The following is a 22,805-nucleotide window of genomic DNA, read 5'->3' as shown; positions in this document are numbered from 1 at the left end:
ATGTATATTATTTATGGTATTAAATTCAAAAAGTGAATAGAAAATGTCTACGCCAAAAACTACATTTTTAGCTCTAAAACTGTTCTTTTTACTTTTCTGCAGGAAACAATTATATCAAATAAACGCATGACACCGATGTCATGCGCACAGCATATGTTTATTTGGAATAACCTTCATCGTGTATTCTCAAGGGTAAAAGTTCGGTAAGATAAAAAGTATCTGGAACGTTTATTATAGAAATTATGACGAAACCTAAAAATCAAATCATGTAAAAAGTTACCCTGGCATTTATAAATACACAATGGAATCTTTAAATGTCAAAAAGGGAACTACTTTTACAAATTCTTGATATGTTTTATTAATATTAATTCAAGTTCGGGTCGAGTTGTTAATATTGATTATTTTGTGTACACGACAACTTTTTAATGACAATCAAATGCTTCGAAGAACACATTTTGAATATAAGTGTATCTGCCATTGAAAAATACAGAGATCAATATCAGATAAAAAAGATTTAACACATATAGAATGGCTTGATGTGTATTACTGTATAAACAAACCAAATTTATACTATAAACTTTTGTTCATATTTAATTCAAAATTCTTCTTGCATGTGTAAACCTTTATATGTAACGAAGTAACTAAACGGAAGAAAATCATACAGATAATAAGACTTTTTGTTTTATTCCATTGATTGCAAGCAGCACAAATTCTTTGGGAAGGAGTAGTTCTTATTCAATTTCATAAATCATGAAATGACTTCAGGAAATTGCTATATCCATATTCATATCCGAATTTCCGACAGAAAAAAATATTTCCATTTTCCGAATGATAGAAGTGTAAATAACATATTCCGATACATGAATCGCACATAATCCTATTCAAGGTAAGCTATTCATTACTTGATCAAAGCAAAAATATCAAAAGTGGTCAATATATGATATTATACCAATTGCCATATTATAATTTATCGTTGATTGATGTACATATACATGATTAATAATAATCATTAGATTTTTGGGTTTTTTTTTTTTGTTAAAAATACTGCCGAATTAATAGCACGTCTAATTAATTATAAAAATTAGGAGATGACCATGTGGTATGATTGCAAATGAGACAATTGTCCAAACAACGTGGATGTAAGCATCCATATGCATAAGTCATCGTATGGCCTTCAACAATGAGCAAACCCATACCGTATAGTCATCTACGAAAAGCCCAATCACGACAAAATGTGAAATAATTATAACGAAAAAACCAAGCCTGATTTATGAGAAAACAATAAACGAAAACAAATATGGCAGACAGCAACGAACGACAAGCACTGAATTACAGGCTCCTGGCTTGGGACAGACATATAAAGAAAATTGTGGGATGAAACATGTCTATAAGCACTCAACCCTCCCCTAACCTGAGCCAGTTGTATAACACACACCATACGAATGAATTGTAAAAATCAGTCGGAAATGGTTGACTCACTGAAAGCTTCGGTTGGGATCAGTTCTTTAGAACTGTCAGACTAATCTCTCTTAGATCTGTTCTTGTGAAACCGAAAATCATCACAACAAGGAAACGTAAACAAACGATGCTACAATGTGTTATATAAGCCATTTTTTGTATACATATAAGACATATAAGTACAATTATCATTTAGATTCATCCAAACCTATCTAAATATGTTATTGTTAATAGTTAAAGCATGTCATTTATTCAGTTTGCTCCGGTCTTTTACGTCAATTTAATATTGCGTTTATTTATGGGAACGGCAAATAAAGCCTTCATCTAGAGCGCTTCGATCCAAAACAATTGCCGTATTTGTCATATTAGAATCGAAATATCGCTCAGGGTAAAATATTTGTCATAAAGGGCCAACCCGTGGTAAAATCACGATATATTCAAGCCCCCATGAATTATTTCTTAATTAACAAAAATGCTAGTAATATTTTCTTTTTAAAAAGACAAGTATACAGCACTCTAGGGATGTTAATTACAGATTATATACAGCACTCTAGGCATGTTAATTACAGATTATATACAGCACTCTAGGGATGTTAATTACAGATTATATACAGCACTCTAGGGATATTAATTACAGATTATATACAGCACTCTAGGGATATTAATTACAGATTATGTACCGAGTTTTCCTGACATAATACATTCTTATGTAATAATACAAATGTGATCTGGGAATATATCATGTCCCGGCTGGGACTATTATACCAGATGTATAATAATTGTTCTAAGGCCCCGGCTCGGGACGTTTGCGCTGTTTTAAACGGACGCTTTTAGTCGCTGATATCAATCGAAAGCCAGAATATTTGTTTGAAAAAATATAAAAAAAATTGAAATTAAAAAAAAAAATAAAGAAAGAAATAAATAAAGAAATAAAGAAATAAAGAAAAGGGTGAATTGGATATTATACACACTGTAAGGTGGAACAAAGGAGCATCACCGTCCAAAATATCTAACTAATAATAATAGGGAACGCAAAATCGTCTCTTTAGTGGTAAATTTTTTTGTGTAGAACTGAAATATCTAAATTAGAAAATGACAATTATTGCTGTTTATATTATCAAATTAAAATAAGTTCCCTTGGGTAAATGTCCTCAAATAATTAGAGAATTCTATATTATTTTAAGCAACATAATGTAACATTATGTTATTAAATTTATCAATTGAATGAAACTTAGTCCGACATTTACTGAGTTCAGCCATCAAATGTTATTCAGATGTCTTTTTTTGTATGTTCTGGTAGTAAATCTAATAAGTTGTCGTTTTAAACTTTGTTGAGGTCTGTTGGTTGCATTTTTATAGTTTTGTTATTATCAACCTTGTCGGACCTAAAACAATTGACAAGAGTTATGTTTCTTAGTTCTGTTAGCGGAATGAGGATATTAGATTGTCAGTTCCGGTATTTGTCGGATCACACTCATTTGAAATTAAGTTATGATATTATCCTGCGTACAGACAGCGTCTCAACCTATTGTTACACTATGCTTTGTTTGATGTTTATTTGTTACCATCTTCATAATTTTCTATATTATTTTCTATGAAGATATCGTTGTTTAAAAGGGGAGAAGATACCAATTGGACAATAAAAAACCAAAAGGCGAAGAAAAGTAGACAACAAACACCCTCGCCCAAAGAAAAGCAACGGAAAGGCAAGCAAGAATTCACAAACAATACACAGTATTGGAGAAATGCATCTGCATACAAACTAATCAATTTGTAATCTATTACAAATATTATAGAATTACACAATTTGAGAATAATTTTCGAAATCAACAGAAAAAAATAGAATTTAATTGCATGCATATAGTAAATGTGTTTTACACATTTTGTGTTCATTGCAGTATATAATTCTCCGCTTGTATTTTGTATTTTGTATTATATATTTTGTATTAGAGGTATTCCCGTGACAGTGTGGACAACGGTAGTACTTTTGTTGTTAATAATACTGAATCATTTAGGGAGCTACCATTTGATTTTTATGGGGGGGGGGGGGGGGGGGGGGGGGGGGGGGGGGGGGGGCTAGGATGAAAAATTTTGTCCAGCATTTTTTTTTAGTTGTAATCTCTGTCCTGCCTTTTTATTTTTCACTCTATTCGGTCCTGCCTTTTTTTTTATTAGTTTATCCTGACTTTTTTTACATAAATTGTCATCCTGCCTTTTTTTTGCCAAGTTGCTCATCCTGCCTTTTTTTTTTACTCAAAAACTCCTGTCCTGCCTTTTTTTCAAATTTCATCCTAGCCCCCCATAAAAATCAAATGGTAGCTCCCTTACCTTTAACTTGTTTGTCATAGGCTATCGATAACAATAGTTTACGCTCACGCAGTCTGTCAGAGGCCTTCCAGTGGGGATTTGAATAATCTCTTGTTACACATTTCGATACGTTTAACGTTGTGTATGATGTTCCTACAACACGACGTTACACCAAAAATGGGACGTCAAAGAGTGTTTTCTGAAATTTTGACGTCGATTAATTAAATTTGTTCGTTTCATTCGTTTTTTTATATGTTATGGGTTGATTCTGTCTCTGTTATTTTTGTGATGTATTTTTACCATGAATTACCTCAAGTTGTAGAAATCGATTAACAATGTTTACCCTTAATTCCCTTAAAATGCTGTATTGTTGTAAATAATGTAAGAAGGCAAAATGGAACGGAATTATTAAATATACAGTTTTCCATAAATAAATTAAAACATAATTTTAGAAGCACAAAACTTTAATCACAAGCTGCTAAAATTTTATGGTGCATATCATATGTCATTGTAAATTTTCCATATCTTGATTCAACCCCAATACAAATATATCCGACACTCTAGATCTGCAAGTAAATCATTTTTTTTTTTACCCTTGATTAATTTGAAATGAATTGTACTTTCCTTGACACACAATTTGTCGAAATACAGCCCTTCAATTATTTGAACCCCAGCTTCAAAATTATTTCCCCAGTCATCTATAGTTTCTTGCTTAAGTTTTCTAACGTCTTGATGTACTTTTTAAATTTTAGAAATCTTCTACTGGATCGTCCGTAAAAACGGGTATATCAATCCCTGGTTGTATTATTTCAATGAAACTGTTTTCGTCGATGTTTGCAATTAGTCTTTCAGTAACCTCCATTTCATGCACAAGTTTATTTTGACGAAAAGGTCCGGCTTCGCTAGTACATGAATTAGTTTCAGTACGACAGTTATAACATGAGTAGCAGGACAAGTCGCGAACTAAAACTTTTCGAGTACTTGTACTTTTAATTTGGTGAATGTACCTTACTGAATGGGCGACTTTATATGATCTATATCTAGTTCAGGGTACTTCCGCAACATAACGAAACATTCACCTTTAACATATAGAGGACTGTCTTGGTGTCTCCAAATTGTCTTTGCAAAAGTTGTACATACTATTCGCATTCTGAATCAAACATTTGCCTCTAGAAACAAAAAATCACTAAAAGCTAAAAATGGTTATAAAATATCAAAATTTAATTTGTGTCGAATCTATGTTCCGAGTTTGTCAATATGCACTATTCTTTTTTCGACAGCCTTCAATATCTTTTTCCAAATTTCACCACACGATTTGTTTTTATCATCAGGAACATTTAATCGAAACAAATTTAGCACATGCAACGTCGGAAATAAGCGTTTTTCGGATTTTTCGACGTTTTTACCCGTTTGGACAAAATGACTACCGTTTTGTAATGTTTCGTAGCATTTTATTCCTTTCAGACCCAAGCATGTAGTTAATAAAAAACAAATCTAGGCATTGTGTACTCTTCTTGTATCTAACTTTTGTTTTTATAAATTATAAATAACTTATTGAAATATCAGGTAAAAAACCCGCATTAATTGCTTTGACAAATGAAATATCAACTTGGACAAAATGACTACCGCTTGAAAAACGACTGTAAAGAGAAGATTTTATAGAATCTACAATATTTGAACTCACCAACAATGAGGCAAATATTTGTACTATTGGTAGATGTTATTATTATCTTACCATTTTTAGACATTTTCTGCTATATCTACTTATAAAATACACTTTCAGTCGTTGAGTCAACAAAAAACGTCGTTGGACATTTTCTTATTCCAGCTTAATATGCAGCCGCCGAGTCAAATGAAATTTGACAAAATAATGACTTAATTGTCACAAAGAACCGACACATGTCGTTGTTCTCGTCAAGTTTCAGGAAGATCAGAGAATAAGAAATAGGATCACTATACATAAGAGTTAAAACAGTTGTTCAAAAATGTAACGTTGGACATCCGTTTTTTCACATATAGCTTTGTTGTTTTAATCCTCAAATATACAAGATATTACTAAGCATATGACCAAGAGCTATAAGAACATTATTGAAAATATATACTGAATTTGTTTTTATAGTGGTTAGTGTTTGCTAACATTTTTTGTTTGTTTTGCGGAGGAAATGTCGAAGATCCTTTTTTAAATCCTATGGGTTGTAGGAACAGCGTGCGTAACGTTTTTGTGAAAAGAGTTCCGGACGATGAAAAAAAGATCATTTGTTTAACTGGATATCTATCACATGGATCATCGTTTGAATCATTCAGTCATACAGAGAACTCATATGATTAGTTGCCTTGGATATTCCAGCACTACACAACTCAATTGTCTCTATTTATGTATTTATCTATATGTATATCTAATTAATTAAAAGACTTTTCTGTTTGTATAATGCTTTTATGTAAAGGGGAAAGAGTTACGGGTGTGGGTGATCCTTTTTGTCTCTTTGACCAAAGATAGTTAGTCATAAACTAAATTGCGTACTCGTCGATATGTCATTCTTGTATCTCAAAAATGCGGGTCTTTTACTTACAAAACTTATTTTCTTGTAACGTATTTTATTGTTGAAGAATGAATATTGCCCGTTTTTTAATTTTTTTTGTCGTTTGTTTGTGTCTCATTTACATGCAACCGGGTCCCACTTTCTTCATATTTAAAAACATGCGAGATGACATCAATACCAATTCATGACGCAAAATAACTGAGGTAAACTAACAGCAGAAGAAAGAAAAAGAAATGCGCTTTCATGGTTGTACTTAATCTCGAAGTTACAATGTGGTCTTTGAAAAAAAATGTTGTAAATAAAGAAAAAAATAACAATAATTTTTGAATGTTTATATTGGAAAAAGTAACGTTGTGTAAATTATAACAATTATTTCAATTTCAATACATAATAAGCTGTTGCTTTTTTCCGCTTCGAGCAAATTTTGACTACATTTTAAAAATTAATTTCCTGCATGATACATATATCATATTATGCACATTTTCATTGCGATCTTTGAAAGGACGAAGTTGATATATAAACTGCCGTCAACAATGACGGTGTTTGTGTAAGTTGGGTCGTTTTGAAAAAGAAATGAATTGATTCTAAGAAAAAATTGGAAAGGAAACAAATACTTTGTTTTAGAAAAAAGAGGAAAACACTAATTGATTTACATTCAAAATTAGGGACGAAAAAAAATACGAAACTAAGATTAAAAAAGTAATGTTCATGTATGTGCATGAGAAAAAAACCCAATACCCTCTCACAAAAAAACAACACACACACACACTCAGAAAAGAAGAATAGTCGGTGCATAATAATTCTGCTACAAGGGTTTTTCACAAGTATAGTAGTTAGTAGAAAAGTTCCAGTTTCCAAAAATGCACCAAACTATACATTTTACCTACTAGTATTTCGTGAATTCAATGAAAATTTCATAAGGTATGGTCCAAATAGCTTTTTACTGTCCAATATCTTGCAAGTACGAAAAAGACCGTACGAAATTATATTTTGACTATGTTTTGTAATTGCACAACACATACATTGTAACTTTTAAAGCTAGTTAAATTAATTTTTATGTTTAAAGAACGTGCGATATCATAAAAATTGTTTATCAAAACATAACAAAAACGTAAGTAAAGAACGTTGAAGTATTCAATATTAATCGAAACACAAAGGTTATTCCTGTACTAGTTTTGTGAAGAATTATTTGATTTAGGCGTTGAGAACCTTTGGTGACCCCACAGTTTAAATGTCTATAATAAACACGACGTGATAAGTGGGCGTTACAGACGAACGTTCATCTAATTTAACCCAGTCAATGGGAGACTTGAGCGCCAAAATATGGTCTCGTCCACACTGTTATATGAAAACGATACTATGTATTTTGTATTATATTGTATTTTATGTACAGTTATATATCTATACATTGTGTAACCTACGTAATATTTTGTAATAATTCTTACTATTGTTGCATATAAACGATTATATATAAAATTCATTTTCATTATAATAAAATAATTATGTTTGTATCATATAAGCTGTTTATTTTTGGAATACAGTATTAATAAATTATTCTTAAAGTTATCAATTTAACACAGTTATAAGATCTTTGAGAAAGATCTTTGAATATTGTTTTTATCTGTACACATATTGGTTTTGTTATCAGTAGATTAAAACATAAATAAATATTTTTGCTATACAGCTATGATTATTTACGATCTTACATTCTATTGGTACTTATATTTTGGCATGTACAAGATCATGTTTTTCTCGGACTGTTTATGACATCTTTACTCAAATCCATTGGATGTGTACTACTTGATATTTTAGTCTTGGGTACATAATTATTTTAAATTATTATATTTTAGTAACTCCGAGTACTATGAGATTGGTACTTTGTGTCTTTACGTTGGCCTTTTTTATGAACATATTTGGACAAATACTTACACTGTCTATTAAAGGAACGAATGAATAATATTAGTGTAAAGGGTGGATTAGTCAAATGTTTTTTTTTCTTCTATTGCACGAGTAAAGATACTTATATTGCATGTACTCTAACAGCTAGATCTTCTGATTTTTTCTGTATTCACATCTGATTCACGTCGCACCTAGCGAAAGTAGTTTCACATTTAACTTTGACGCCCGGTTTTAATTTCTAATAATATATATATAAATATGAATAATTTTGAAAGATGTTTTAATTTGAAAGTTTCTTTATTTCTGTTATTTCTAGCGACCTATTCATAGCGGCACAGATAAGTATTAAAAGCGAAAATTCTTTAAAAAGACAAACAAAACAAAAAATTTAAAAATCAAAATTGTGTAACCATGCAGAGTCTTTGACATATTGGTATTTTTTGTATTTTAGGAAATTGCTGTGTCTTTAAGTTTTACCATTTTTTTCTGGCAATGTATTCCCTTTTCCTTGATGTTACTTTAAACAACTTAAATTTATATCCCACAAATTACAAATAACATGATGGATAAATATATTCATTTTTTATGGTTTCCTTTTTTTCCTGTGTTACATGTACATGTATATCAAATGTCTTCCGTGCTTCATGCAAAATGTGATCGTCACTGGCGGAGCAGGATCTGCTTACTTTTACGGAGCACCTGAGATTACCTCGGTTTTTTAGGGGTTCGTGTTGCTCAGTATTATGTTTTCTATGTTGTGTTTTGTATACTGTTGTTCGTCTTTTGGCATGACATTGTCAGTTTATTTTCGACTTATGAGTTTGAATGTCCCTTTGGTATCGTCGCCTCTCTTTTGCATTCATTTTGTATAATAAAAAAAACAGCATTCTTTCAAATAGTATACATCGGTCATAATGAAAATCAAAGGATACCTCTTTCAGTCGATGAGGATTGCCGTTTTGATCTTGTTGAGATGTACCTTTTAGACAGTAAATATGTTGTCTTGTCTTATCTAATTCGTGGTACCAACTCGATACGATAATTATTATGATCAATTTTAATAAAAAAAAAATACAATTTTAAATGATAGTTCCGCTAAACATGTATTTCGGTATGAAGATTATGATGAGAAATTCAAATATTAAGGTCTTACAAAAAAAAAAAAAAACAAAAACAAAAATCAATTTTAAAGTTGGAATAAGTAAGAGCAGGTTCACGTGGATACATTTCATTGGTATATTTGTAGTTGGTATAATTTTATCTTAAGAATAAGAAGATATGGTATGATTTACACATGTAAGATATATACTAGTCCTGGTAAAATGTGTCCGGGCGGACAAATATTACATGTATAAAAAGTTCATGGTAACATAATTTATTAAAATTGAGAATGGAAATGGGGAATGTGTTAAAGAGACAACGACCCGACCATAGAGCAGACAACAGCCGAAGGCCACCAATGGGTCTTCAATGCAGCGAGAAACTCCCGCACCCGGAGGCGTCCTTCAGCTGGCCCCTAAACAAATATGTATACTAGTTCAGTGATAATGGACGTCATACTAAACTCCAAATTATACACAGGAAACTAAAATTAAAAATGATACAAGACTAACAAAGGCCAGAGGCTCCTGACTTGGAACAGGCGCAAAAATGCGGCGGGGTTAAACATGTTTTTTGAGATCTCAAACCTCCCCCTATACCTCTAGCCAATGTAGTAAAAACAAACGCACAACAGTACGCACAGTAAAACTCAGTATATGAGAAGTCCGAGTCCGATGTCAGAATAGGAAACAAAAGAAAATAAACAAAATGACAATAATACATAAATAACAACAGACTACTAGCAGTTACTGCATTTAGTCCGATGTCAGCAGTTTATGTACCCAGACTAATTTTCCTAGGAATCCGTGTCCATGTCATCAATATTCCTAGGCAAAAACGTCCATGTCTTTTATTTCACTCGGAACATGTGTAAAATGAAAGACATCATTTACATGTAAACAATTGAATGTTTAGTTCGTATGTTTTAATATTGTTTAACAGTTGTGCATTAATCTTTTAATAAAATTCATGTGCTCAGATTTTCCTAGGAATTCAAGTCCAGGTCATTAATATTCCTGGGTAAAAACGTCCATGTCCTTTATTTTGATAAGAAAATTTGTAATGAAAGAATCTTTTACATGTACACAATGGAAGATAATTGTTTTTAAGATTAAACTGACTTTTTTTCGTAGGAAAATTGACATCACAGACTTTTATGACTTACATAATTATAAATGTTCCTTTCTTTATTTTGATATTGACTAATTTAAAGAATGTCATTTGAAAGGGACTTTTTTCATAGAAAAAAATGAGAATACAGATATATTTTACTAGCTATGGACTTAGTAAAGTTATGGTCACGGTGGACACATTTTACTACCGGACCGAATTTACTGTTACGATTACCAATGAGACAACTCTCCACCAGAGACCAAATGACGTAGAAGTTAATAACCATAGGTCACTGTACGACCTTCAACAATGACCAATACCCATACCGCATAGTAAGCTATGAAAGGCCCGTAAATGACAAATGTAAAACCATTAAAACGAGAAAACTATCAGCCTGATTTATGAACAAAACCATAAACGAAAAACAAATACGGTATACAGCAACAAACGACAACCTCTGAATTACAGACTCCTGACTTAGGACAGGGACATACAGAATGTGGCGGGGTTAAATATGTTTGCTGGCGCACATCCCTTCCTTAACCTGGGATATAAGATCAAACTATAAAATTCAGTTGAAAAAGGCTTAACTCATCAGATCGATACAAGGCAAAACAACTACTTAAAAAAAGACGCAAAGTACAGATCTGAGATAACTCGCAGTTACTGAAAGCTGGTTCAAAGCTTACAACTATTAAAATAAATATGTATATAAGACTAAAATATAAATCAGTACACATCCAACATCCAGTGGATATAGCGTAAAGACGTCATTTACAATCAGAGAAAAACACGACCTTGTGCAAGGCCAAAATATAGGTATATTTGTAGTTGAAAATTTACTGGGTGCAGGTATCAAAATGCACGTGGAAGATTCCAAATGTAAATTTGGACGCTGATATACATAGTGGGAATTTTATGATGTTCAGTAGAAGCTTTTATTTCAGTCGTTGTTGAGACATGGTCTATGTATACGAGCTTATCTTCGATATAAATGGATATGGACCTACGGAAATTTGCAATTTCAGTTTTCACATCAAGTATTTTGATATAGAACTTATGTCAAAACAACGACGACGACGTTTTCGAAAAGCATTATATTTTATTTAGTTTTTAGTATTTATATCGTATTAGTAATAAGATTTAAAGTAGAGTTTCTTATTGGATGTGTTAAGGTTTCTTGTTTGCTGTTGGGAGTTAATAACTGTACTCAAACTTAATAGCCAGATGATTTTTACAGCGGATGACCATGAGGGCATTCCGGTGTTATGTTGCCGCAGACGTTTCTACCCACGTGACTTGCGTTTTTGACTGATAACCGAACGTATTTCGTATAAATACGCGGATATTATCGAGTGCAAAAAAACATTCCGTATCGCTTGTTATAAATTCATTTCCTCAATGAATACTCATGATAATATTTTTTAAGAACATAAATGAATAATATGAAAATGTTTTGTCGTGAGAAATATATATATATATATATATATATATATATATAAGTAAAAAAACATTAATATCTATGCACACGTACCGAAAAATTGTGTTTGCGGATGAATATCTCTTATCGCTTGTTAATTTCATCAGCGGGAGAAATGTGAATGCCTACTCAAATCAAACCTATTAGAAAAACGAATTATTACAGAAGAGTGTCCACCATGCACTTGCACTGCACTATCATTAGAATAGTAGAATAGAATGATGGCATAAATTTTGAAATAAAATAAAATTTGATGGTAGAGTTATTAAGATGATCTGCTATATATATAACTGTTGTACAAATATTAATATAATATATAACAACAAACCAGATTATACTGATAACAACTGATTGTCCCATGATTATATCACTACAATATAATAATTATTACGATGAGGTTGAATTCTCTGTCATTTATTCATCCTCCACACAGGAACTTGTCTCAGAAAAAAATATATCTATGTACCTTAATCTAACTTTCAGGTATAGAGATATTTTATTTTTTCTGAGACAAGTGCCTGTGACTATCCACCAGAACTTGCGGTCATCCGATGTTCAGTACTTCAGTACTTTGATTAGTTAAGAAGTTGTCTACAAAATATTGCAAGATAGCCTAAATTTATTGTTTGATCTAATGTCTTACAAGAAAAACATGCTGACCTAATTAGAGAGATGTCTTTTATATTATAGCTTGACAAAAAACTGATGATTTTTACACGATTTTTTATGCGTTTTTGTTGTTTTCATGACGATTCAATAGTGATGGTCAAGTGCTCAATATTACAATTAGCCACTTATGTGTTAACATTAAACACTTACTCCTATACACATCGACAAAAAGTAAAAACACTGTTGTTTGGTGTAGGTTTTTACATTCTTTTTTTTATGTACAGATAAAATCGATGATTGTAGTATCACAATCTGACATTTATATTTATTTATTATGCATACTTCCTCCATGTCTTGTATAAAAATGTATAAAAAATTGCTTTTACTTTCCACTGATATTCACTGGACAAAAGGCAGGTAAATGTGTTTCCATTTGTTCATAAATGTAATCTACACAATCTACATTTTTTGTTTGTATGATTATTTTCTTTTGTCCATATAAACATTTACACAATACATTGCTTTTTCTCATTTTAAGCAGAATTGTTACAATGACTTTTTAAAAATATTTGTTTTATTCATTGTTTTTGATTTTTTGGGGGGTTATTGTTTGCTTATTTGCTAGTTAGTTTGTTTGTTTATTTGTTTGATGTTTTGTTATATACATTGGATAATTTGTTGCAAATTTGAATACTGTTACAATATGCTTGTCCGAGTCACGTCATATTTCAGAATGTATCAAAATGTAATGCATCCACATTTATATGTTCCAAAAAAAAATGACGCTTGAGAAAATGTTGAGCGATGCAAAATTAAATCTTTAGAACTGATTCTCTTCGATAAATCGATGGTAAAACACTCTTTCGAAACTTCTTTTGATTAAGTAAGAAATGCATCATAGTCATTTCTACATGTTGTACATATTACTAGTAAAAGCAAACAATGGATTCAGATGTAAACTTTTAAATAGAATTACTGCTCTAGCAAGGATATGAGAAAGCAAGACTCAAATGTTCACTTCGCAAGTTCCATGAATTGTTTGATCTTTAAATTGTCCCAGTTTCTCAACTCACTGATGATGCACTTATTCTGTAATATATCTTATACTGTTACTGGTTTTGTTGTGTTATGGATCTTGCTTCATGTACTGGATCAGTCTTTGAATTTTATTGAATGGACGGGTAATGCATCCATAGTAGGTGATGCGCACCCTGTCGATCCATATGATCTCATTACGTTTGGAGTTTATGCCATTTTCACTGTTTGTACTCCCATTTTTGTCTGTTTGTACCTGGCTATGATTGCTTGTTCCTTGCTTATGATTGTTTTTATACTATTGTTGCCTGTGTGTACCTGGCTGTGATTGCATGTACTCCAATGTATGTCTGTTTTTTTCTTCTTCTTTTTTTATGATTGTTTGTACCTAGCCTATGACTGTAATACTCCTATTTTTGCTTATTTGTACCTGGCATATGATTGTTTGTTCGCCTTTTTTTGTCTTTGTGTTTCTTTGCTTATGATTGTTTGTACCTGGACTTTAATTATTTGTATTCTCATTTTTGTCTGTTTGTACCTGGCCTTCAGTTGTTTGTTTTCTAATTTTTGTCTATTTGTACTTGGCCTTTAATTGTTTGTATTTCCATTTTTGTCTGTTTGTACCTTGCCTTTAATTTTTGTACTCCCATTTTTGTCTGTTTGTACACTGCCTTTATCTTTTGTACTCCCATTTTTGTCTGTTTGTATATTGCCTTTTATTTTTGTACTCCCATTTTTGTCTGTTTGTACATTGCCTTTATCTTTTGTAATCCCATTTTTGTCTGTTTGTATATTGCCTTTAATTGTTTGCACTCCCATTTTTGTCTATTTGTACATTGCCTTTAATTGTTTGCATTCCCATTTTTGTTTGTTTGTACATCGCTTTAATTGTTTGCACTCCCATTTTTGTCTTTTTGTACATTACCTTTAATTGTTTGCACTCCCATTTTTGTCTGTTTGTACATTGCCTTTAATTGTTTGCACTCCAATTTTTGTCTGTTTGTACCTGGCTTATGATTGTTTGAATCCCTATTTTTGTCCTTTTGCACCTTGACTTTGAGGGCTCAAGTGAACATTTATCCAGTACCATTTTATATACTATAGCCTGCAGCATTTACTACTGTAACTGTCATACTTTAAGTTGTTAAAGAATTGAAATTTATGTATTTTATGTTAAAAGCCATTATATAAACTACTTGGAAGTTATAATGATCTAGTCTTTATTCACAAAAGTTGACATTTTATTAATTTTATGATGTTTTTGCAGACTACTGCCCAAAATTTTTGTTATTTTAGGTGTCAGGTGTCACTACTTAATTGGCTTATGTTTTGTTAAGTGCAATGATTGTTCTTTATTCTGGCGTCTCTAATGATAAATTTATAGGTTTCTATATTGGTCATACTTTACTACCAAAAAGTAACTAGAATTAGATTATCCATCTGACTAAAAATAGTATAGTTCACTGACATGATTCTAAATTTAGTATGGCATAAATGTAAATGGTTATAAGTAAGAGTTGCTGTGTTGCGGTTTAATATTCACAGGACAAGATGAAGGTAAAGACTTCCTATTTATATTTATTATGATATATAATTCTGAGCATAAATATTTATCTATTTTATTTTAATTTTGCTATTTCTATTTTAATACCACTCACAACGGATCAGGGTGGCAGGTAGGGTGGCATTGTAGATGCAGTGAATTTCAGAATATTAGTTAGCTCTTTGAAGGAACTTTTAAAATATTTTGAGTTTATGTGCGTAATCTTTTATCTTCATATAATTAAAAAGCAATACGAAAAAAGAAAAAAAAAAGAAAAACTCAAAGATAAATTGCAGAATCAATAATCAAAGCTGCAAGAATTGTTCTTAATGCAAAATATGATTTTCGCCTTTTTAACTGTTTTAACAACTCAGTTGGCTATATTGAAGAATAAAATTGAATATGATAGAGAAGTACTTATGTATAAATCAATAAAAGTTATGCTCCAATTTTTTCTGTGACATTTTTAAATCATTTCATCAAAATAATTATTCTCTAAGATCAAATACTAATGGAAGTATGTATGTGCCTCGACCAAAAACTTTGCGAAGACAACATTTCTTTATCATGCATTATATGTCTTTGTCCATAATGCTGTGTAATTTGTTGATGTTACTCCCAGCTGTGTTCTTAGACACAGGTGTATGATGATCAGCATTGATCAAAGAATTCTGCTCAACCTGGGCTAGGGCCGTCTTGAAAAAGCTGTGAAGTTTGAGCTTTTACTGAAGGCCTCACTGTGACTTTGGGATGTGCAACAGCAATAAAAGCATGCATTGTTTCTGTAGTTTTGGTTTTGTCATGTGATTATAGTTTTTTCTTTTAAATCATTATCAACTCAATAGTCTATTGAAATCCGACCATTTATAACATCCTAGTATATCAAGAAATCCAAGATGCGTAACCTCTAAAATTAATTAAAATGTTCCTTTAATTTCAGACAGTCAAAATTATCAGCAAAATGCGACTGGCCATTATTTTGATTCTGTTTACTCTTGTAGCAAGTGGATATGCAAGATTTTTTTGTAAGTAATTTTAGGAACTTCTGATATAAAAAGTTTGTATGGTTGAATATAACAAAATACGGAGAAACGTCAATAAGACAGCAACCCAAAGACACAAACATCCAAAGACACAAAAATCCAAAGACACAACCATCCAAAGACTCAAACATCCAAAGACATCAATAGATATAGAAGAAAAGTCTCTTTCAAAAGACGAGTGTCTATACCATATGTCAAGCTTTAGAAATGTTTTGAATAAATCATACAGAAGAAAAAAGGTCTGCCAGTAACAACACTCTCTTCAAGAAAAAACACCAACATTATGATATGACATTATACAACCACGTATGCGCATGTATATAAGGCAGGATTAAACTTTTCTTTTAGATCTCTACCTCCACCTTTTAAACTCGATCAGTGGAACCATAAAATTGTATTATATTCATATCCTGATTTATGTCAAAACAATAAACTAAAAACAAATATGACAGACAACAAACGACAACCACTGAATTACGACTCCTGACTTAGATTATTACACAGATATCATTACTTTAAAAATAATAACTCTCCAGGACTATAGAGTATGATTATTATTTCAGTTTACCGTAGACCATATTACCGACGGAGTTACTACCCTTCTTACAGATCATATAACTACTATGGTGGAGGGAACTACTACAAGGACGCCGGAGGTAAGCTATTAATACAAATATTGATACAGTCTAGTGTAAGAAAATAATTGCTCCTACGTTTCTGACACAGCAACAGCACTACCCTTAGATAAGCCTTCACCTTATTTAATTTCAAGATTGACACGCACATTTTTTAGAATACAATCAATATCAGAATTTATACGCATATATTTGTTAGATTTTAACTTCAACGCTCCATTGAACTTCGAAACACGATTGAAAAGCTGAAGAGCGATTATCATTGGCTAAAGTGAAATTTTAGCAAATTGTTGTACGATAGACTTTGTATCGAAAGACGATTAAGCGTTTGTGTGCTAATGATAAAGACGAAGCTTAAGATTTGCATAATGCCAAATAGCAACTCCCCATAAATTTTTGTTCATTCCCTTTAAAATTTTTAACGATGTGTTATTCTCAACATATGAATGTTCTTGTTTATGATACGTGTTTTTATATAAACCGATCAAGTGCATTATTATATTAGTGTACCATTGAACGAACATTTGTGTTTAATGGTCGTACAAGTAATTGACCATGTAAACATGACACATATTATCTGGGAAAAAATAGGATAAATAACCGGGGCAATGTGTCGCCTTTGATGCTAATGATTGTTCTACACTTTATAGGATGCACTCACGGTGACTTTACAAAACTAAATGAATCTTTCCTATTAAATGAACTGGTCTTTTCGATAAATTCGGCGGCGTCATCAGATCTAGTTGCAGTTGATGATTTTCCTTTCGTTGCGATAAAAATCAAAAATACACTTATTGCATATAGGCAGTGAAGTGCTGCAAGTCATTTCACTTTTGCTTGTTAATAGTTAATTTCATTATATGAAGATGCATTCTACCTTTAATTTGTTCTCGGTAACTGTTATTCAAAGAAGATTTCGTATAACAACATCATACACAGATATTGTGCAATGTCCTGGTAAATTGATTGTCAATGCAGTAAAAAAAAAACATTTTAGTCTTGATTTTAAGGAAGACATTGTGTTTTCGAAAGAAGCTATACAAAGATGAGTTCACGTTTGTTATGGTCATATAGCTCCTAAAGGTTTTACGTATTTATCCATCCCTGGCTTTCAAGTGTTTAGGTTTGAGTATTGAAGGTGAAGGTAAAACCAGAAAAGCGCATCGAGCGCAAGAAATTTATAAAGTGTTATTTTAAGTTATGGTTGATATATTTTACACGATAACAGTCTTTAAAACCCAAGAAATATTAAAGTCTATTGTCTGCACTTGTTTGCCTCATCTGCGGATTTTTAGCTAATTCCACGTACTAGTATATAATTATACAGTTGTATACGTTTGCGATCTTCTTCCTGACTAACTCTTGGTGGAATTTTGAAAAAGAAAAAAAAACAAGCAAATATTTTGTAGGACAGTAATGTAGTTTAAGCATTTTTTTTTCAAATAAATAACATGTAGTTTTATTTCTTATTTTCTTTTTTCACAGATCGCAACGAACGCTGGTCGGATGCATAGTAATGGAATTTGAAAAAAAAAATGTTCAAGAATCAGAACTAGCTAGAAAGTTAGGGTTTTTAGTGAGCTTTGTGTGATTCAATAATTTAGTTATTGCATAGTCTTTCTTATTGAGATGAATACCATTGTATTTTTGGAATGTGATAAATATTTTGATGTAAGAAAGACATATATAAAACCTTTTTATAGAAAAAAAAACCTTCTTGTTATAAACTTATACTATTTATTGTTTGTTCGTGACATTTAAGAGCTTACCAACTTATGTAAATGCCTTTGTATAGCTGATAAGATTCATAATTCATAGTTCAATTACCATATTTCATTGTTTTTATATTATGTGTTGTCATACTTCGCTTATAATTCAATGATTCAGTTCCATTTGTATTTGTAACAACATTTACATATTTTGATCTACATCACTGATGCTATTATATATATTTCTACATTTACATCTAGATCTACATCACTGATGCTATTATATATATTTCTACATCTACATCACTGATGCTATTATATATATTTCTACATCTACATCACTGATGCTATTATATATATTTCGGTGCTTTGTTTCTATTGTTTTATGCTAGTTGTTTTTGTGCCTCGTACCCATCTTTTAAGTTTAGCTAATTGCTACTAATTTTTACAGTTTGTTCTTATGTTGTGCTGTTACATCATTTTCCCAGGTAAGGGAAGGGTTCAGCGCCCAAAAACATATTTAATCCACCCACATTCTTTATGTCCCAAGTCAGGAGCTTGTAGTTCAGTGGTTCATGTCTGTCATATTTGTTTATCGAAAATAAATTATGCCGTTGGTTTTCTCGTTTGAATTGTTTCACATGTTTCATGTCGAGGCCTTTTATAGACGACTATACGGTATGGGTTTTCTCATTGCTGAAGGCCGTACTGTTACCTTTAATTGCTTACATCCATTTCATTTTAACTCTGGTGGATAGTTGTCTCATTGGCAATCATACCTCACCTCCTTACTTTTATATTACCTGATATATCAAAAAAGAACTATTCGACAAAGTATAATTGTGCTTACCAGATCTACACTAGATGCATTTGATAAAGTGACACATGTGCATAAAGGGTTATTATCATCAAATAGTCTATTGGATCACAGAAAAAGATGAATATGTCGTCAAATGAGATGGTATCATCAAATAATATGAGTTTTAACAGCAAATTATCAACAGAATTGCAATTATGCATCATTTATTTAAATAAAATCTGAAAATGCAGAACAAAATAGAAAGTCCAAGCATTTCGTTTTTATTATATATGTCTGATGTGTTTCTTTTTTATATCTGCTTTAAAAAAAATTAAAAATTCAGTAACTGTTGTTTCTATGATAGTTGTACTTCCATTTCAGTTTAGATTCAACCTAAATTGTTTGTCAAAAGACAAATTTTCGCCCGACAATTCTTATTTATATAAAACATAAAACTCTAGATATGAAAGAGGGACTTTTAAAATTTGTATAAATTTATTCATTTTTTACTTGTTTGTTAAAAATGTCAGACGAACTAATGCAAAAACATTATCTACACTTATTGGATATAACAAATTATACATAATCCACATTTATAGCATGTATACACTAAGCGTGATACAGTAAAAAAACGCTTGTTTCTCTACCCTTTACACACGTTTGATCATTCTAAACTTAAAGACAGATTGAAGGAATTGGTCCAGTTTTGTTTCATTAAAAATGGCCAACTTAGATACAAATTATTGTTTAGGAAGGGATAAATCAAACTGTAAAAAATAGCTCTAATTCAAACAAAAAGTTATCAATGACTGACATCATTAAGATCCTGGATCTTTTTATTTACAACATATTTGTAGCGTTATGGTGGACGTGTTTTCAACAAACAATTGCCATTTCTATGGGAATAACCTGTGCTCCTCTTCTTGATCCTTATTTTTTAGGAAACAGGCTTCACGAATGAGGTGTTAAAGACGGAAAAAAGAAACTAGCGTTATGTTTCAACCTCGCAACACAACAAAGAGGGTATCGACTAACTGAATCATTCAAAGTTTGGTTACTATATAGATTATGTCTATCCAATCAAACTTGAAATAAGGAATACCACAGATACAATTAAATCTGCTTCATATCTGTATTTGCATATAAAAATTAACAACTTGTAATGGTAAATACACTACTATTTTAAAGTGATAATTTGAAATTTAAAATTTTCCCATTTCGAACTTTCAACATTCCAGCAGCGCTTACACGAGGAGCATTAATCTATCGATTGATACGATATGATAGGTCTTGCTTTTTTTCTATCCGATGATGATTTCTGTTATATAGTGTTCTGCTTACAAGGAAGCTATTGGACTAAGTTTTGGTTATCGTAAAAAAATCAAGAATTGTTTTTCTTTTAATTTTCATGATTTTGTTGACAGTTATGTAACATGTGTGTCAAAGATAACCACGAATGTGCCGTTAAGACAATCATGTCCTCAATACTTCGATTATGAAATTCCAAAATATTTACTAGCCTTGAGAAAAAAAAACCCAATCGGTGTGAAGCTGGAACTGATTACCCTTATGGATATCTTAACATGGCAGATGTTTCATACAGGGCGAGTTTCACGCTCTCTGCATGTGAACAAACCCTAGCAACAACTATTTGACGGTTGCGTTGGTGACCTGTTGCCAGGCACACTTTCCTTTCCTATAGAAGATTCCCTTATTCCTATTTTTTGCACCCTACATTTTCAATCTAATCCAAGACAACCAATATTACAAACCTATACAAATTGGATGTATTTTGAATTTGTTCTCGCCCTACATATGCATGAAATATCTCTACTCGATGTTAGTCAAACAACAATCAACAATCAATCTTTAAGGATTCGACTCATTTGTTTTCGATGTTGAAATTGTAGAAAAAGTCTTGATGATTTGGAAAAATTTGAAGACCTCACCAACATTACGAAATCGATATTAAAGAAAGTCATTTTCCCATTTTTTTTTTTGCAATTACGGGCATTTTACCCATGTGTCAATCCTTAATTTTGTGTAGTTTTGTATTGAAGTGAAAGGAAAAAAAGAGTCTCCACCAGAGACCAAAGGCATAGAAGTTAACAACTATATAAAAATAAGGAGATGTGGTATGATTGCAAATGAGACAACTATCCACCAGAGTTCAAATGAGGTGAATGCAAGCAATTATAGATCACCGTACGGCATTCAACAATGGACAAAACCAATACCGCATAGTAAGCTATAAAAGGCCCCGAAATGACAAATGTAAAACAATTCAAACGAGAAAACTAACGACCTGATGTATGTACAAAACAAATAAAAACAAACATGATATAGCAGCAAACGACAACCACTAAATTACAGGCTCCTGACTTGGGACAATCAGTTTATTTCAATTTTACGGCGTATGTCGAATAAGGCATCTTTGTGTAAGACTTGTTCAAATCACGTTGTGTGCCAATTTTAACAGCAAAAAACCAAAATGTGAAAAAGTAGTTTCGACATTTCGGACCAAACAGTTCACAGAAACAGAAATAATTGTACATAATGAATTGATTATAGACAAATGGTAAACAATTGGCCTACAATAGTATGTATATCACATTTCTACAGTTGTAGAACATTTGTTCATTATGTTGTATAACTCTGAATCAATGTTTGCGGAATCCCAAAAACAATATGGTTTAGCATTGCGTTGACAGTGGCATGTAGAGGTAAACATATAAACAGTAAAATCCTATATAACAAAATCATATCATAAAATGCTGGACTTTTTGATTGACAACATATTTGCTGAGTTTGGCTGATTGATATTTCTACAGACAGTCGTTATTCCAATAGGTATTTATTGTGCCCTTCACCCTCACCAGCCGACTTGTTTTTGTACTAATATGAAAAAGAATTCCAACAGGACCTTCTCCAAGTCAAAAATAAAAAGCATCTTACAAAGTTCTTCATTTTCATATATACGTATGGTGTCCTGTCACTCAATAACCAACGGTTCCGTGAGTGATTGCATATCATGTATCCTAGTGAATTTGAGATTAAGGATACTACCGAAACTAGAAGGTCCGCTTCATATTTTGAAATTTTCCTCGATATTGAAACAGGTGGACTTCAAGCTAGAATCTATGACAAACGCGATGAATTATCTACCTCTTTCAACTTCTCATTTCTCAGCTGTATCATAGTACCCTCTGTCCCATCTTATAGTGTATACATATCACAATTAATACGTCGCGCGTGTGCATGTTCACACTATACGGACATCATTGACAAGGAAGTGCTCCTTACACAAATACTGCTCCGACCCGACAAAGTTATGAAGAAAATCTACACTACATAAGTCACGAATTGGTTGACCGATACGATGTGTATCGACATGTTTTCACGCTCTTAGAACTTTAAATAGATAAAAGAATAGGCATCTCATCTGTAAATTTGCCGATTGTGTCATTTCGAAAGGGATATTTTCGCTGAGTGTATGTTCGCTTATCCGATCTAACTGCATTTGAAGTTCATAGG

General features: G+C 31.7%; 1 long non-coding RNA gene across 1 annotated transcript; it reads left to right on the top strand.

Moving 5' to 3' along the window:
- The first annotated feature begins 12,867 nt into the window (after positions 1-12,867).
- LOC127732608 (uncharacterized) lies at positions 12,868-19,613 on the top strand. The gene is made up of 4 exons (XR_007996344.1): positions 12,868-12,924; positions 16,026-16,110; positions 16,692-16,784; positions 18,249-19,613. It is a non-coding gene; the product is annotated as an uncharacterized LOC127732608 (long non-coding RNA).
- The last annotated feature ends 3,192 nt before the right edge of the window (positions 19,614-22,805 follow it).

The sequence above is a fragment of the Mytilus californianus genome, unplaced genomic scaffold, assembly GCF_021869535.1.
Source record: "Mytilus californianus isolate M0D057914Y unplaced genomic scaffold, xbMytCali1.0.p SCAF_26, whole genome shotgun sequence".
NCBI lineage: Eukaryota > Metazoa > Mollusca > Bivalvia > Mytilida > Mytilidae > Mytilus > Mytilus californianus.
Note: the sequence above shows the minus strand (reverse complement) of the source record. Positions and strands in the feature narration are given on the sequence as shown.